The 15,661-nt window shown below is 35.6% G+C and overlaps 1 long non-coding RNA gene across 2 annotated transcripts in view; it reads left to right on the top strand.

Moving 5' to 3' along the window:
- Positions 1 to 282: 282 nt before the first annotated feature.
- The window catches only part of LOC118625108, a 53,732-nt gene continuing 38,353 nt past the window's right edge, over positions 283 to 15,661 (top strand). For both annotated transcript variants that reach the window (XR_004958618.1, XR_004958617.1), the window contains exons 1-2: positions 283 to 313; positions 9,433 to 9,755. This is a non-coding gene — a long non-coding RNA (uncharacterized LOC118625108). The remainder of the gene's footprint in view (positions 314 to 9,432; positions 9,756 to 15,661) is intronic.

The raw sequence follows: 15,661 nt of genomic DNA, 5'->3' as shown, positions 1-15,661 counted from the left end.
AAGTAACAATATGATAAATTTTTATATGCACACACTCTAGTTACTTAAATCTATGGTAATTTATTTTGCAAATCATCAGTACACATGGTTTGACCAAATTTCTCTTCTGGTTTGTTGATATGTTTATATGAGAAACCATATAAATATAAAACATTAAATCACATTGTGTTTGAATATTAAATATTTTTTAAAACAACTCTTACAAGTAACACACTTTTGCATCATTTTTACCAGTGACTAATTTAGTTCAATTAATTTTTTTTTTCAGACCTCTGTTGGCATATCTCAGAATAATCCATTTGGAATATTTCAGGTTTTTTTAAACTTTATTTTTATTGTTGACACTATTACAAATGACTCTATTCCTCCCCCACTCCCCACCCCGTTTTGCCCATCTCCACCCAGCCCCTAACCCCCTTCCCTCTGGCCATCCCACACTGTTGTCTGTGTCTATGGGTAGCTTATCTCTTTACCTTATTTCAGCTGTCAGTCTGTTTCATGTATCCATGCCTCTGGTTTTATTTTGTTCATTAGATTCCACATATAAGTGATATCATATGGTATTTGTCTTTCTCTGACTGGCTTATTTCACTTAGCACAATAATCTCCAGGTCCACCCATGATGTTGCAAAAGGTAAGAGTTCCTTTTTTTTTTTTATCCTCACCCGAGGACATTTTTCCATTTTTTTGTTCAGTTAGAGTGGGAGGGAGAAAGAGAGAAACATCAATGTGAAAGGGACACATCGAGTGGTTGCCACCCGCATGACCCAACCAGGGCCAGGGACAAATTGCAATCGAGGTACGTGCCCTTAGCGGGAACTGAACCCGGGCCTCTCTGGACTCCAGGCCGATGCTCCAACTGCTGAGCCAAACTGGCCAGGGCAAGAGTTCCTTTTTTTTAAATGGGCACATAGTATTCCATTGTGTAAATATACCAGTGGTTTTTTTTTTTAATCTACTCATCTACTGATGATCACTTGGGCTGTTTCCAGATCTTGGCTATTGTAAATAACACTGCTATGAACATAGGGGTGCATATATTCTTTCTGATTGGTGTTTCAGGATTCCTAGGATATTTTCTCAGAAGTGGAATTGCTGAGTCAAAAGCAGTTCCAGCCCTGGCCGGTTTGGCTCAGCAGTTGGAGCGTCAGCCTGCGGATCAGAGTCCTGGGTTTGGTTCCCTCTAGGGGCACATAGCAAAAAATAGATAGATAGATAGATAGATAGATAGATAGATAGATAGATAGATAGATAGATAGATAGATAGAATGAGATTTTTTTTAAAAAGCAGTTCTATTTTTAATTGTTTTGAGGAAACTCCATACTGTTTTCCACAGTGACTGCAGCAGTCTGCATTCCCACTAACAGTGCACTAGGGTTGCCTTTTCTCCACATCCTCATTAGTACTTGTTTGTTGACTTATTTATGGTAGCTATTCTGGCATGTGTGAGGTTATATCTCATTGTGCAATATTTTAACATTTTTACAATAATTTTCAATTCAGCTTGAAGATGATCCGACATGGTTTTCATTATAAAGGTATCCATGCTGTGGTATGATGTTAAGATATGAAAAGTAAAAAAATTCCTCTTTTCGCCCAACCTCACTCCCATTACACAGATATTTTCTTTGTTTATGCATATATATTCCTGTTGATAAAAAAAATGACATCAGCTCCATTATTCATTCAAATGTTGCAAATGTGCCTTTGCAATCAATCTTCACTTGTGTTTTATTCTTAAATGATAAGTTATATAAAACTTTTCAGAAATTTGTGCATTTTGTAGCTCCAGATTTATCAGCCAACAAATTAATTTGTTAGTAAGTTAGCTGCACCAAGAATAGAGAAGAATAATCATTCAATCATTTGAGCCACAATTTTTTATATGAACTTGTTATTTTGTAAAAAAATATATATATATATTATCATATGATAGAACTGACATTTCCCCCATTTCTTTAGTGCAGTATTATAGCTTTTGTATTAAGAATATTTTTCAAATTTGATAATAGTATGAAAAATACTTTTGAACAAAAAAAAAAGATGGTTAAATAGTACTACATTAAAATTAGGAACTGTTCATTAAAAGACATAAAAAGAGTAAAAGACAAGCCATGGGAAAAGATATTTGCCCCATATAATAGATGGAATATATAAAGAACTATTCCCTATTCAGCTAAGAAAAAGATAAGCAACTCCATAGGAAAATGGACTAGAGACTTGAACAAGCACTTCACAAGAGTTTATCAGTATGACTGATAAACAAAAAGTTACTCAACCTCATTGTTAATTGGAGGAGTGAAAATTAAAACCACAACTAGATACTGCTGTAAACCTACCAGCTTGGCTTAAATGTAAAGTCTGATAACATCAAGTATTGACAAGGATATGGAGCAAATGGAAATACTGCTAATGAAGGTATAAATTGATAAAAAGCACATTAGAAAACAATTTGACATAAATAGTATAGTCATTTATATATTACATATAATTTTTGAGATATATATACATATATATATAATATCCCTATTAGAAATTCTTACGTATGTGCCACAAGAGAGTTGTGCAAAATAATTGTTAGTAAACTAGGTAATGGGAAAAACTGGAAACAAGCCTTAATGTCCATCAATAATAGAATTGATAAATATATTGTGTTACTTTTATATAGTGTAATGCTGCAATGAAAATGCATGAATTACAGCTGCATGCAATAATTTGTATGAATCTTAGGAATACAAAGTTGAACAAACTAAAAGTCGAAAGACACTTATAGTATTGTTTAATTTATATAAAGTTCAGAATGTTCAAAAGTAAACAATAAATTGATTAGGAATAAAACCTTATTTGGTACACCCTAAGAAAAGCAAGAAAATTAAATACACAAAATTCGGGAAAATGATTACCTCTGAGGGATAGAAGGGAAGGAAATTAGTTCAGGAAGGGGCACGCATGGGTAATGATAACATTATTTTCTTTTTTTTTTTTTTTATCCTCATTCGAGGACATTTTTCCATTTTTTGTACAGACAGAGTGGGAGGGAGAGAGAGGAAGAGAGAGAGAGGGAAACATCGATGTGAAAGGGACACATCAAGTGGCTGCCACCCGCACGACCAACCAGGGCCGGGGACAAACTGCAACCAAGGTACATGCCCTTAGCGGGAACCGAACCCGGGTCTCTCCGGACCGCAGGCGGACGCTCTAACCACTGAGCCAAACCGGCCAGGGCACATTATTTTCTTAAACTGGGTGGAGGTATGTAGATATTTTTGTTATTATTTACATGTTATATTTTTTGTAAATATTATTTCTCATCAATATTAATTTTAAAATTCTAAATAATTATAGAAAATATTTACATTTAAAATAGAAATTTAGCTCTTTATACCATCTAAAAACCTGAAAATGATTCTTTTAAAAAAGGATATGTTTTTGCTTCCTTTGGGATACTAGTTGCATTACTTCTAGAAATAATGTTCTAGAGAATGAGTTTAGCCCTGGCCGGTTTGGCTCAGTGGTTGGAGTGTCGGCCTGCAGTACAGAGAGAATGAGTTTATTATATAAGGCTATGGCTACTTTCACCATAAGAAATTTTCTAAATTATTAGACTTTATTTAATAGATCAACTCTTTCTTTGAAATAAATGTTTTTTAATTTGCTGAATCTTTTTGAAAATTAGAGTGATATAAGTAAATTTTTCATTAGCAGTCTTAGCATGCTTTAAATAATTCAAAGAAAATAATTAAATATTTCCATTTTTAAATACTGATATTTTCAAAAGTAAATGCTATTATTGATACATTATTGGATTTTGCTGAGTAAACTCTTTCTAAGCACAAACATCTTGGCCACCTGTAACTGTTTGTCAGTGAACTTTGAGAACACTAGTAGTAATTGTAAACTTAGGAATGTGTGACAAGCTAACAGCCAGCTGTGCATATCCTGACTTTTTCCAGGTGTTAAAATAAATATGACCATTTGGTTCACTTGTAACTCAACTAAAATATTTCATGATTTGTTAGCTTAAAAATCCATTTACAATTTTTATTGGAGGGAGTAAATAATGTTATATTCATTTGAAATGAAAAAATATATACCGAGAAATATTTGTGGTGTCATTACTTATGTTCAATGGTTTCTTCAAAAAATGAAAAAAATTTTAATGTAACGTTTGTGTAGATCCCCCACCACCACCAGGAAAAAACAACTGAGCCACTGCTGCCTATAGACATTGAAAAGAATGGGGGGAAAAATGAATGAAAGTATGTTTATGCAGTCAGAGTTCAACTTGCCTTGGCAGAACCCAGTTCCAAACTGATCTTATATTAATTTCTGTTTGGGGCACATACCATATGTTTGATTATTATAGTTATTTATTGAACACCTGCTGTAAGGTGTTAGCTCAAGAAATCCAACTCCCTAAATCTTGCCTTGGCTGAATTACCCATCCTCATAAGGTTCCTGAGGGAGATAGATATGAGACAACTTCAAATGGAAAATCCAAATCCATTTTATTATCAGATTATCTTGTATCTGAAACCAAATATAGAGGTAGAGTTCTCATATACTAGAGTGGAATATATGGATTAAGCAGCCCCTCTGCCACCCTAAAATAAATAAACTCTGGAAGAGCAAAGAGGTGAAATGATCTGAAAAGGAGAAAAGCCTATAAGGGCTTCTTTACCCCTGCCATCACACACATTGTTATTTCTAATCTGTTAATCCAGTGATTACTGTGATCTACTCTTAGGGTAGGTAAAGCAAAAGAGTGATTCTAACCCTCCAAGAGAAGATTCTTTTCTGCTTTTTCTGGAAAAGAGGATAAATTAGCATAATTGGTCAGATTCCTGGACATTTCATTAAGTCTTGTTAGCTTCTGGCAGAGACTCACACTGTTTTTAAAAAGAAATACACTGATAATAGACAGTTTTCTTTTTCTTTTTAACATTTTTTAAAAATTGATTTTAGAGAGAGAGGAAGGAAACATCGATGAATGAGAACATCGAATGGCCGCCTCCTGCATACCCCCCACTGGGGACCTGGCCCACAACCTGGGCATGTGCCCCAACCGAGTCTCGAACTGGCGACCTTTTGGTGCATGGGTCGACGCCCAGCCAGTGAGCCACACTGGCCAGGCACAGTTTTCTTTTTCTTTAGTGAGACCTACCTACCATGTGACTAGCCAGAGGGTATTGAAGTCAGGATAGTATGGTCCTTGGCACCACCTCTTTGTGGCTGCTCCCTTGATATTTACTACTTTTTATAAAAGTATAATAGGATTACAGAGATGCTTTTTAAAAAATATATCAATCATTACAGGCTAATGATTAACTTGTACTGCAGACTAGATTAAAAATAACTCATGCTAATACAGATTTATTGATTTAAATAGCAAATATTTGTTGTACCTTCATTGTGCTAGATGCTGAATATATATATAATGGTAAATAAGATAGACTGCTGTCCTCGCCCTAATGGAGCTTACAATTTCAAATATGGAATGCTGTTATTGAAAATGATGTTTGTCGCCCTGGCCAATTTGGCTCAGCGGTTAGAGCATCGGCCTGCGGACTAAAGGGTCCCAGGTTCAGTTCCCGCTAAGGGCACGTACCTCGGTTGCAGTTTGTCCCTGGCCCTGGCTGGGTCATGTGGGAGGAGACCACTCGATGTGTCCCCTTCACATCAATGTTTCTCTCTCTCTCTCTCTCTCCCTCCCACTCTATCTGAACCAAAAATGTCCTCGGGTGAGGATAAAAAAAAAAGAAAATGATGTTTGTCTAAAAAAGATTTGATATGCCTCTTCGGCATCCAAGTATTGTTCTAATACTGTTCTTTTTCTGTTCAATTGCTTTTGTACGTTTCACTTGGTATAAAATTCTGGATGACAGTTTTTTTTCCTTTAGCATTTTAAAAATGCACCACTTTTTTAAAATTTTTATTGTGGATATGTGTGTGTGTGTGTGTGTGTGTGTGCGCGCGCGCACGCACATGATATGACATCTACCCTCTTAACAAAATTTTAAGTATAGAGTACAGTATTATTTACTATAAACACAATGTTGTACAGCAGATCTCTAGAACGTTTTCATCTTGCATGACTGAAACTTTATACCCATTGAACAGCAACTCCCCATTTTCCCCTCCTCCCAGCCCCTGGCAACCACTATTCTACTTTGTGCTTTAATTTGTCTACTTTACAGACCTCATGTAAGTGGAATCATACAGTATTTGTCTTTCTGTGACTGGCTTATTTCACTTAACATAATCTCAAATTCCATCCACATTACAGCATATCACAGGATTTTGTTCTGTTTTACAGCTAAAAAACATTTCATTATGTATATATAACAAATTTTCTTTATCTACTTGTCTGTGGCCAATTTAGTAGTTTTCACATCCTGGCTATAGTGAACAATGTTCAAAGAATATGGGAGTCCAGGTATCTCTTTGAGACCCTAATTTCAATTATTTTCGATAAATACCCAGAAATAGGATTGCTGGATCATATGGAAAGGTTTTTTTGGTTTTGTTTTGTTTGTATTTGAGGAACTTCCATACTGTTCTCCATAGCAGCTGCACCATTTTATATTCCCATCAAAAGTACAAAAGGATTCCAATTTCTCTACTCACCAAGAATTATTTATTTATTTATTTTTTATAATAGTCATTCTAATAGTCATGAGGTGATCTCATTGTGGTTTTTTTTCATTTCCCTGATCAATAGTATGTGGAGCATCTTTTCTTATATATATTAGTCTTTTGTATGAATTCTTTGGAGAAATGTCTTTTGAAGTCCTTAACCCACTTTTTAATTGATTTATTAGTTTTTTGCTATTGAATTGTAGGAGTTCCTCATATATTTTAGAGATGAACCTCTTATCAGATATATCGTTTGCAAATATTTTCTTCCATTACATTGGTTGCCTTTTCACTGCATTGATTGTTTACTTTGTTGTGAAGGAACTTTTTAGTTTAATGTAACCCTGCTTATTTATTTTTGCCTTTGTTGCCTGTGCTTTTGGGTCTTATCCCAGAAATACTTGCCAAGATCAATGTCATGAAGCTTTTCCCCTATGTGCCACTTCCTTCTGGCCTCTATAATTTACTATAAGAAATTTATTTTCATTGTTTCCATTCAGGCACTGTGTTGTTTCTCTAAGGCTTCTTTCAACAGTTTTTCTTTGTTTTCAGTTTTTCAGAAATTTGATTATAATGTCTAGGCATCAATTTCTTTGTGTTTATCCTATTTGGGGGTTCACCAAGATTTTGGAATCTGTAGGTTTATGTCTTTCATTAAATTTAGGAAGTTTACAACCTTATTCAAAATTTTTTTTTCACCACAGCATTCTTTTTTCTCTTCTGAAAATTCAGTGTCTTGGGTGTTAGGTCTTATTTATTTATTGCTTGTTTTAAAATCTTTTTTCTCTCTTGTTCACATTTGATAGTTTTCTATCGATTTATCTTCAAGTTCACTGATTTTTTTTTTCTTCTGTCATCTCCATTCTCTTGTTGAGCCCATCTAATGGAGTATTTATTTTAGTTATTGTATTTTTTGGTTCTAAAATTTTTATCTGCTTCTTTATACCTTTCTCTTTTTTTCCCTGAGATATTTAGTTTTCCCATTTGTCTCAAGAATGTTTATAATTGTTTCTTGGAGCATTTGTATGCTAGCTTTTAAAATCATTGTTTGATAATTCCAAGAGCTATATTATCTCGATCATGGTGTCTGTTGATTGTCTTTTTTTGTTCAAGTTTAGATTTTCATGGTTCCAGATATGATACATAACTTTGGATGGTTATGAGTATTGTGTATATTTTGAGTATTATGTTATGAGAATATACTTTCTATTTAAATCTTCTCTTCTAGCAGCCAGTCATGCTTTTTAGGTTCAGAATATGCATCCTGACCCATGTTTGTTGGTTATGGCTTGTCAATTTAATTTCCAAGGCAATTGCAGTGTAAATCTGGCCTACCTCACTTGTGTGCTACCCAAAAGTTAATTTGAAACCTGGAAATGTTCTATACCATAGTTTAATTCTCAGAACCTTTACTGTGTTGATTCTCATTGGTCTTATACCAGAGCCACTTGAGGGTATGCCCAGGACTTCATAAACAAATTTAAGGAATTCCTTTCTTTAGCTTTCTGCTCTTTCTAATCCTCCTCTCACTCTTTAGTTTGGGAGGGAGTGGCAGCTGCTCTTTGCTTTACTCCTTAGTGCAGGATAGGAATAGTTGACAGACCTTGATCCACACAGTGACTGGTGTGGAGGGAGAGAGGCACTACTTCTTTATGGATGTTTGCCTGGTGGTGGGAGAGTACAGTTAAGAGTTCTGTTCTGCAGAGCTACCCCCTTGCTAGTCCTTTGGCTGGAGAAAGTGGATTTCACTGGGGCTTGCTTATTTACTTATTTATTTAGAGGTTCTGTGCCAATTGCACATATAGGAGGCAAACAAACAAGAAAAACAAAACTCACACAGGACATTTCTCAAGTTCAATGGTCCCTAGCCAGTTGCCTTCTTTTCTCTACCTTTCACAGTCTCCTGATAATTTTGTCCATGGGTTGTTTGCTGTAATCTTGAGAAAGAATTGGTTTGATTATGCTTACTTCATCTTGTCCAGAACTGGAAGTTTTTCTAAGGATTTAAATATTTTTTAAAAGTTTTCTTCTGCTCCTAACATTCTCTTTTTCTTTCTTTCTTTCTTTCTTTCTTTCTTTCTTTCTTTCTTTCTTTCTTTCTTTCTTTCTTTCTTTCTTTCTCTCTCTCTCTCTCTCTCTCTCTCTCTTTCTTTCTCTATATTTTCATATTGAAAGCTTTTCCCAAATATAAATTTATTGTTTATATTTAATGATGAGCCACCAAAAAGCTGACTACAGACCCTTGTGTATCTATGGATCTTGATGACTAGCAATAGGACAATTTGTGGCAAGCTAACTTTTTTAATAGTTAAACTATTAAAAAATAGCCCTGGCCGGTTTGGCTCAGCGGTTAGAGCGTCGGCCTGCGGTCCTGAGAGACCCGGGTTCGGTTCCCGCTAAGGGCATGTACCTCGGTTGCAGTTTGTCCCCGGCCCTGGTTGGTTGTGCGGGTGGCAGCCACTCGATGTGTCCCTTTCACATCGATGTTTCTCTCTCTCTCTCCCTCCTGCTCTATCTGAACAAAGAATGAAAAAGTGTCCTCGGGTGAGGATAAAAAAAAAAATAAAAAAAAAAAATAAACTATTAAAAAATAGTTAAACTATTTAATAGTTAAACTAACTATTAAAGTGTAGCTTTCAAAAAGGTTAAAAAATACAATTCATACAAATATAAATGAACAAGTATCAAAGATTGTATTTGACTCAGTAAGATGTTATGACTGATTCAAAGAGCAGTTAAGAAACTAACATATATATGTTATGTATATAAATATATATTTTTTCAACTGGTTACAGAAGAGAAAGTTGGAGAGACACTCCACAGCCTCAAAAGCATATATCCATGCTGTGGACTGCCTATGGGGCCAAGTGGAAAGGAGCTGGGAGTGGCCCGTGGATGATGGTCAACAAGGAAAGGGGGACCACCTCAGTTGTACAACCCCAAGGAACTGAATTCTGCCAACAAAATGAATTCTGCTTAGAAAGAAGAGGATTCTCCCCCTAAAGCCTCCTGATAAGAAAGTGTAGCCGACAGCATGATATTGGCCTTGTGATATTCTTTGAAGAAAACCCCTCCATGCCTCGCAAGACTTCTGACCTACAGAACTGCCTGCTAATGAGTGAGTGTTGTTTTAAGCTGCTAAGCTTGTGCAGCAAAAGAAAGTTAATACAATACCAAAAAAGGTGTATACAAATTGGTAAACATGCAAGTAAAACTACATAAACATCTGGGTAAAAATAACAATATTATTTATTGGGAGGGAGTGTTCAAAAGATAAAAATAAAATTCTGAGCAAAAGCCTATAAATTAAAAGATGGCTTACCATAGTTAAAGTATTTTAAGATCTTAGTATTTGGGGGGCAGGGACTTACAGTTATGGTGTCCTGCCTAAAATCTGATCTCCCCCTCCTGCTTGGACAAATGGCCATTGAGTCAGAGACCACACTTCACCCATACAACTGGGTGTGGTCATGTGTCACATTATCACCAATATAATGTGAATTAGAGTCATGTGTATACCTGTCACCTTATTTGCTTAAAAAGAAATTGCTTGTCCTGGACTTCTCATCCTTCTTTCTGATGTTTGAAACATGGACAATATGAAGACAGCATTGATCATACAAATTCAGACTGTAAGAGATGGTGTAGCACTAAAACAGATTACCTGGGTCCCTGAATGACTAAGTAGAGCAGAGCCATACTGCTTATCTGACTATATTTTGAGACTATTACATGAGATACAAATTTGCATTAATGCTTTGTATTTTTAGATGTCTTTCTTAGAGTAGTTTAACCTTAACTAAATAAGCCCCTGGAACTGGTGTGCAACAATCACGGAAACCTAAAATATGGGCAGTTGCCTTAATAAACTATAGGGTTTAGCAGTGAGGCAGTAGATCTTACGTTGTTTGGGGTACAGAAGTAGTTGGCTTTTCTATTCTGTAAGGCTCAAATTTCTGGAGTCTCTATCCTCTTCCTTCTCTGCTTGCAAATTGGCATATTCTTGCCTTAGCTCATCTTTTTTTTATAATACCTTGCTAAAAGCAGCAAGCAGCCAACACATATTCCCTATTGCTTTAGTAATGTATTATAAAAAAAAAAATAGCATGAAACAAAACTGACTCAAAAACTTTCCCTAAAGCTTCCTCAAAGAAAGAAAGGCAGTCCTTTGACATATCAAATTAGGGATGTTGCCTTCCAACTTAAACCTATTGTTCATATAGCCTCAAAGTTGCTGTCATTAAAAGGAGAAAGAGGGAGAGAGGGAGCCAAGAAGTCAGGGAAAAGTCTGACTTAAAAACGATGTTCAGTAAAGCAAAAAACAGAACAAAACAAAAATATTGGTAACTGACATTTAAAAAAAATAGGAAATAAATAGAATCCAAGTTTACTAAGGTGTTTTGAGAATTATACTGCCCATGAGTCTATAAGTAAGATCTTGTAAAAGGCTTTGATTGTTTGATCCTTAAAGCAACCCTCAGGCTCCCAAACCAACTATAGCAAAGAAGTGGGCTATTAAAACAGTGCACTCCCCCATTTTCACTCTACCATAACTACATTCTCTCCAAAATCAGATATGGCCACAGAAGATAATGAACAGTGAAGAACCTCTAGAAGGCAAAGGTAGAGACAGTAGATGATAAAGGAATTTTTCTAAGATATCAGAACCAGTGTGTAAACAAGGAACCCTCTTTTAATACTAGGCCAAAGGGTTCTTTATAATTCCTGTGCAGTATGATTTTATTCCTATCTGTGGGCCAGTGACTACTCTGTATTTTCCATTATTCCTTTATCTTTTATTTTTCCTTCCTTTGTCTAAAAGGTCTTCCATCACTGTATGTTAGGATTTAGGTTTATATAACTTGACTATTAATATATTGCTCCCAGGATTATAAACAGTCATTTGAAATGAATGGGAAGAAGTTGGACCTTGGACTAGATGGGATTTTGAATTATGTTCCAAAGAGGCACATTAAGTCTTTTCTATGTATGAGAAGAAAGTAGATATAAGTATTTTGATGGCCAGACTTTTGTGTCCCCCCCAAAAATCTATTTTCCCTTCTTTCTAGGCACTTGGTCTCACCAGCAAGAGACTATATTTCCCAGCCACAGTTGCAACAATATGTTGTTATGTTACTAAATTCTTGATATTGGACAGAAGTGCTATGTGCAGCTTCTGCCTCCTTGGTTTAAAAGAAAATTACTTGCACTGGATTTCTCTTTCCCTTTCCTATGGAATGGAAATGTGGCAGCAATCTGCCTTTAACTATACAGATGAGGACAACATACTAGCAGATTGCAATACAATGACATGGAGGCAAGCTAAGGCCCTGAGTGATCTCATGGAACAGAACCATCATATTAATATGGACTGCTCACTTCAGTACTATTATGTGAAAAAGAAAGAAACTTTTCATTGAGCCACTGTATCTTTGAGTATCTTAGCCTTTTCTCTAATTCAGAAAGCTAAGATAGTGTCCTAGTTTAGACTTTATTATGTACACATGATAAAATCTCAAGGGTAACTACTAAAAGAATAGAGTGTATAATTTCTAGTAAAAAAAATCTTAATCCTCCTATCCTGCCAAAAAAGAGAACAAAGTAGTAGAAGCAAAAGGAAGGCAGGACAAATCGCACAAAGTAAGATTATAGAAACAAGAGATGTAAATAATTTCAATAAATGTAATGAACTAAACTCACCAATTTTTAAAAATATTTTTCTTTATTGATTTTAGAGAGAGGAAGAGAGAGATAAAAACAGCAATGAGAGAGAACATTGATTGGTTGCCTCTTACATGCCTCGTCACTGGGGACTGGGCCCACAACCTGGGCATGTGCCCTGACCTGGAATCAAACTGGTGATCTCTTGGTACATGGGTCGACGCTCAACCACTGAGCCACACCAGCCAGGTTAAACTCACCAATTTTGAATTTAATTTCTTTTTGATGAGAAACTACACGTGAAAAAATACATTTTTAGAGTCTTTTATATTAGTACACAGATTTTTCATTTTACTGTTATTAATTTCTTCTTATGGATTTAAGTCTGGTATCACTTCCTTTCAGCCTAGAAGACTTTCTTTACTATTTTTTGTAAGGCAGGTGTACTAGCAATTAATTCTTTCAGTATCTGGGAATGATTTGATTTGATTTTGCCCTGCCTCTGGCTAGTTTATTTTATGTTTGACACACTAGAGAACAGGTATCTAAGAATCTATAGGGTATACAAGTCCAGATATGAAGTCAGTGTACTGTCTGTTTTGAGACCATGACCTCTCAGATTCCTCCTTTCATGATAGTAGCATTCTTGGTTTATTATTGTTCAGGGTCAGGCATAAATTTTGACAAAAGCCTAATTTTGTTTTTGGACATTTGAAGTAATGTGGACTCTTATGAGAACCTCTGAAACTAGTTCAGTTGTAAGGAGAATTTGGGGCTGCACGCAACAGAAATTGTTCCTTATGTAGGTAATAGAAGAAATTTTATGGAACCCTGAATTGGTAGTTCAGTTGGTTAGAGCATTGTCCTGATATGCCAAGGTTTGTGGGTTACATCCCTGGTCAGGGCACATACAAAAATCAACCAATGAATGCAAAAATAAGTGGAACAACAAATCTGTCTCTCTCACTCTCTCTCAGAGGCCTAGTATTTTGACAAATAGATAGGAAACCACTATGGATAAAGAAAATTGAGGAAACAAGAATATTCAGAGAATGTAAGGGTAGGGAAAGGTCAGATCATGTAGGGCCTTGTAGAACCTTTTATGAACGATATCTTTTACATTCAGTGGAATGGAGAGCCATTAGAGGATAATGAGCAGGGGTATGGCTTTATCATTCTTGACTCCTGTGTATGAATAGACTGTAGGAGGAAAGAAGTATAACAGGACTAGTTGTTAGGAATTCTTAGGATATGGCAGTGGCTCAGACCTGAATGAAATAAGAGAAAATGTTGAAAAATGTTCGGATTCAGTATGTATTTATAAGGATATGAGGGGAGAGGAGTCTCCACGAAAAATTGAGTTGTCACCAACTGCGATTAGAAAGGTGATAGGGCAGAAGTTTTGGAGAGGAAGATCATGAATTTACTTATGAATAATGATGAGTTTTAGATGTCTGTAAATATCCGAGATACCAAGTAGACAGTTATAAAATCAAGCCTGGAATTTGAAAGGGAAGTGTATGCTGGAGATTTAAATTTAAAAGCCCTTGTTAAAGAGATAATATTTAAAGCTATAATTTAAAAAATAATAAATAAATACTTAAAAATAAAAGTATGAGATTTGGAGGAGATCACGAACAAAATGAACAAGTAAAGGAGCTAAACAGATCAAGGACTGAGTCCTGGGATATACCAACATTAAACAGTTGGAAATGAGAATGACTCAGCAAAAGGGTCTGAGAAGTAGTGACCAGAAAGGTCCTACAACAACCAAAAGAAGAAATCAAGTGAATAAAACATTTCAAGGAGGAGAGATTAATTTAAAGAGTTTTTGTTGCAAAAAGGAATAAAGAATTGAGATGGTAGCTGGTGGTGGAATTAAGGCCAAAGAAATGTTTATTTTAAAGATGGAAGAAATAAAACCATATATATGCTGATAGGAATGATCCAGTAGGGAACAACAACAAAAATGATAAGTTAGGAAACACAGATGTATTCTGAATCTATATTCTTGAGTAAGTGCTGTGGGATAGGATCTATTTGTCATTTATGGAGCTGCACCCTTTAGAAGTGTGCTGAGGCTGGAACATACAACATGGACCTTGGATGGGAATGGAATGACCATCATCTTCTTCCTCCAGGGCCTTTCTCCCCATGGCTTCTACTCATTAATTAGTATAATAACCTGGATTTTTGTATAACATGACAGCTGGATTTTTAAAGAGCAAAAGAGAGGATGCTAGTCCTTTTAATAACCGTGCTCAGAAATCCTAGAACATCACTTCTATCACATTTCATTGCGACTGTGACATTCAACATGACTTCACAAAGCAAGTCACAGGCTAGTGCAGATTCTCATCCTGATGTGAGGGGACATGGGTATGCAGAGATAGTTGAAATTTGGAGACAGTTGGATGTTTGGATTTGTTCTTCAATTAATTTCTATTCATTTGCATTTTCCATTTAGATTCTGGGTTGTCTTGTTCTAGCAAGTTTTGAGCTTTCGCCACATTACAGATATCAGTCCGTTATCTGTCAGTTGCAATATAAATATTCTTTGCCTAAATATGTCATGTCTGTTTAATTTTTTTTCAAGTTCAACCAATATGTTTAATTTTTTTTAATAATCTGTGTGCCATACATGTTTATTTGAACTTGGTCAAACATCTTATACACATAAATTTTTAGCTTTTCTAGTTTTTCTATGTCTTTTTATTTTAAGTATTTAATCAGTCTGGAATTCAAGTTTGTATGTGCTATGAGATCAGGGTCCAGGTTTATTTTTTGCAAATGATTGGCCAATTGAACCAGTGCCATACTTTATATATAGAATCCTTTTTTCACTGACTTGAGATACCACATTTGTCACATATATGCTCAGATCAAGTTCTGGGTTATCTATTCTGTTTAATTGAACTATTGTTGTTGTTTTTAAAATATTTTTTTCTTTATTGTTTAGAGAGAGAGAAAGGGAGAGGGAGAGAAAGATGGAAACATCAATGAGAAAGAACATTGATTGGCTGCCTCCTGCATGCCCCCTATTGGGGATTGGGCCCACAACCTGGGCATGTGCTCTGACTGGGAATCGAACCAGCGACCTCTTGGTGCATGGGTCAACACTCAACCACTGAACCATACCGGCCTGGCTATTGTTTTTTTTTTTAAAAACCATTTATACCATTTTTAAGTGTATAATGCAATAGCATTAAGTACATTTACATTGTTGTGCAACCATCACCATCATCCAGAACCTTTTCATCTTCCCCAACTGAAACCCTGTACCCATTAAACAATAATTCCACATTGTCCCTCCCACCGCAGCCCCTGGTAACCACCATTCTATTTTTTGTCTCTATGAATTCA

This window comes from Molossus molossus, unplaced genomic scaffold (genome assembly GCF_014108415.1).
Source record: "Molossus molossus isolate mMolMol1 unplaced genomic scaffold, mMolMol1.p scaffold_m16_p_11, whole genome shotgun sequence".
Taxonomy (NCBI): domain Eukaryota; kingdom Metazoa; phylum Chordata; class Mammalia; order Chiroptera; family Molossidae; genus Molossus; species Molossus molossus.
The sequence above is the reverse complement of the archived record's forward strand: the minus strand, read 5'-3'. Positions and strand labels throughout refer to the sequence as shown.